General features: G+C 28.6%; 1 long non-coding RNA gene across 1 annotated transcript; it reads right to left on the bottom strand.

The window, feature by feature from the left end:
* Nucleotides 1-1,766: 1,766 nt before the first annotated feature.
* On the bottom strand, nt 1,767-3,252 carry LOC146938853 (uncharacterized). Its single transcript, XR_015033403.1, has 3 exons — nt 2,651-3,252; nt 2,160-2,302; nt 1,767-2,048 (listed from the first exon to the last, which is right to left on the bottom strand). It is a non-coding gene; the product is annotated as an uncharacterized LOC146938853 (long non-coding RNA).
* Between the last annotated feature and the right edge of the window lie 528 nt (nt 3,253-3,780).

The raw sequence follows: 3,780 nt of genomic DNA, 5'->3' as shown, positions 1-3,780 counted from the left end.
AATACATTATTATTATTATTATTATTATTATGAACTAGTTACAAACCCGTGCTTCGCACGGGTTTAATAACGTATCTTGTAAAAAAAATTGTTTCAAAAGAAAAATGAGCAAATTAATGAATATTTTACAAACATTATAAATCTTTATCAAGATATTTATGAAAGTTTTACCAAGTCTTGAATAGAGATTAATATTTGTGAAATTGTGATGATTAATAAAATAATTAAAAAGGGTAAAGGGTATAGAAATAAATTTATTAAAGAATTAAAAATTTGTTTAAACTTATTTTTGTTACACTTTAGGCCTAAAAAAAATATTGGACTTCGTTGAGTTTCTCTCTAATTTTTTTTATCAGGCTTGAAGCTATGACTCTGAGTTTGAGAACTGCAAAATTCACGAAAATTATTGAAGAAACACTATAAACAAATAAACGGCATCATCAAAAATTAAATCATATTTGGCTATAGTGATCAAGCAAACAAAAAAAGCAAGCATATTAAATACCTATAATCAATGGATTCTAATTGCATAGAGGCGACACTTATACTTTCTCTGTGTCTGGTCATCAATGAGAGTGATTGTTTTGCGCTTTCCTTTCAGAATTGTTCTTGACACCTCGTTTGGGAAATGCTAAACAAGGAAATAACTGCAATATTAGTCTAATGCATATTAACATGGATAAGATGTATGCGAATATAGTTACATATAATTTATAAAACGAAGGTAGCATAACTGATTTTAAGCTAAAGAAAATGTACCATGACTTCTAATTTATCTTCCTATAAAGTCTAGATAAATGCATGCATATGCATTATATGTACCTCGTTGACCAATTAACATTGTTGAAACAAATGGAAATTAAGCATAACTCCTGCATGTGCATCTATAGCTAGCACCATTTGACATTGATGTCTTCAAACATTTGGTGCAACTCTCATAATACCATCCAAACTGGTTAGGATTGAATTTAGTTGTTTTTCAAATAGTGATGCGGTATGTATCCTAACACAAATTATGCACATGAAATAAATAATAATGCAATATGTATTTTTAATTTGTGCGTAAAAAAACTCAAAGCATGTTTGTGCATAAATAAAGCAGACCTTGACTAAGTTTATAAATTCAACAATTGGCCTAACTTGAGACAGATAGGAAAAATTGTTGTACGAAGTACGTTGAGAAGAAGCCGAACTCTGACTTAAGTTCTGACTGAAGTTTTGACTCTGAGCTTGAGAAGTGTTAAGGTCACGACAACAATTCAAGAAACATTGTCAAAAAACAGTCAAACAGATTGTTAAATAATAAGTTACTCTAACACTGTATTGTGAAATCATAATGCAAACTTACTAAGTCTTAAACTTCTTAACAACCGGATGATGTAGGTTGATGAGCAGCCTCGATCCTGACCAATTGTTACATCTATTTGGGTTGTCATAGACTACAAAATGGAAGCAAAGAACTCAAGGTAAATAGATTGTAAATGATAAAGCTACGGAGTATTTTTTCCATAGTGTTACATCAATTATATTCTCATTGCATAAGGAAAGACATCTTTCAGGACATTATCAAACTTATACAAAATCCTATCATTTGATGCTGACAAATTAGAAAATAATACATTTTATCTTTCAACACAATGTTCGTACACGGTTTCTTTTCAGTCCCAATTGGCGTTGTCTTGACAATCTCATGAAGAAGCCCGATGATTTCTTAAACTTTTTTTTTACATATATAAGAACATTATAATCGGCGAAAACACAGAAATAAATTAAAGCACATAACTATACCATATAAAACGTCAATTTTGAATTTTTCCATCTTGAATTTCCCTAAATGACTTAAAGCGAAATTCATGAGTAAGAACATTAGTTAACTTGTCATACTTCTGCACCTTTGTACCAGAACCAAAAACAACCTTAAAGGGATTAAATACAATGTCATTATCAAACACATGTCAATTATACAAAGTATAAGTCTTGTTTTCCTCGATCAAAGCCTTCCAATGCACCAATTCTCTATATCGAGTTATTACATGAACTCGATCACCCTAAATCCAAGAAAGAAACCAAAAAATATAAATAAATCAAAATGTACACTAATAAGTAACATTGATAAATCATAAAGGAAATTACAACAAATCTTAACTAACTCATCTAACCTTTGCATCACAAAAAAGAGCTTCATATGTTGATTCTCATTACTACCAGTCACAATCCAAGAATCCTCCAAATCCTATTTTCCAAATGTCCAAATCATTTTTGAGATCCTTAATGTAGTCATAATCCCTTGACATTGAAAGTCCTGTATAGAAATACAATAATACATCATTTAATTGTATTCCCTTTGTTCATTCTGATATCGAAAGAAGCTAACATATTTCTATGTGATCAATTTTTGTATTATCAAATCAACCTGATCTTAAATGGATAAATTTCCGTATCATCAACTTTCTGGACTTCAATGATATGACCAAAACAAATTTACACCAATCAACTTTCATACGACTTAATCATATAGGAAAGAATAAACCAAATATGAAAATTGTTACACCTTTAGGATTACGCATAAAAACTAAAATAACCCACATGCATCAATTTGTTTTCAACTACAGTACCAGAAGCTAAAATAAAAATTGTGTCAAAACCTTACCATGAGCTAAAATTCAATCATCATGAGCTCTACTATACTCCACATAACAAAGGAAGATTTTTCTACCGCCATGCAACATAACAATTTCTGGTACATAATCCACTAACAACTGGAAGAAAAAAAAACAAAAAAAAAACCCTTAAAATGCAGAATCGTGAAAAAAGGAAGAAAACCATGTATGATGAAGCAAAAACAAAAACAATGTCGAAAAATGAACACCTCAAGCCACAAAAATCAGTCAACTCAAGTCATGCATGATCTCAGAACCATGAAAAAAGGAAGAAAATGACCTCTTATGAAGAAGAAAGTGAACAGTGTTCCCATCTGAACTTAGATACCGTTTGGCCAAAGTTTTTTACGGTCTAAAAGTTACTTCAAAACAAAGTTAAAATAAAGGCCTTTAAGAAAGAAGCTAAAGTTGTTTGCTTTCTTTGTTTTTTTAGTTTTAAAGTTATTTTTAAGTTAAATGTTGTTTGGCAAAATATTGTACAAACTTTGAATTTCTTATTTTTTTTATGGTGTCCGCGGTTCGAACCCCGGACTTGGCATATATTTATGCATTGTTTCTATCAACTGAGCTAAACTCACGAGGACAAAACTTTGAATTTATTATGAATTAACATAATAAATAAATAAATGTTTAAAATAAAAGATATTTTTTTTACAAATACTATATTTACTCAGTAACGTTTATTTTGTGTAACATGAATACAAATTTGTATCATCATATAAATGACTTGTTAAATATTTGAATAGAAGAAACAGTTTAAGGAGCCTGGAATAATAACATAACTAATATCAAAACAGTTGGTTTTTTCTATTTCAATTATACTCTATAATAAATTTCGTTATAAGAATACCATATTTTTGGTGTCTTTCATAAAGATAAGAACTTTTATTATATGATATTATATTTGTTACATTGTTGGTTTCATGGAAACATATATGTTTAATTTTTTTGTATAAAGATATGCATAATTTGTTACAATATAATGGTGCAATATATATATATATATATATATATATATATATATATATATATATAATTTTTTTAGGCATCTATACCATTTTTGAAGAAAAGACATCTACAATTTTACTTTTAATTAAAATCAAAATTTTATAAAATTAAT

Source organism: Medicago sativa, chromosome 3 (genome assembly GCF_051527215.1).
Source record: "Medicago sativa cultivar Bolivia chromosome 3, Bolivia_mono, whole genome shotgun sequence".
NCBI lineage: Eukaryota > Viridiplantae > Streptophyta > Magnoliopsida > Fabales > Fabaceae > Medicago > Medicago sativa.
The sequence above is the reverse complement of the archived record's forward strand: the minus strand, read 5'-3'. Positions and strand labels throughout refer to the sequence as shown.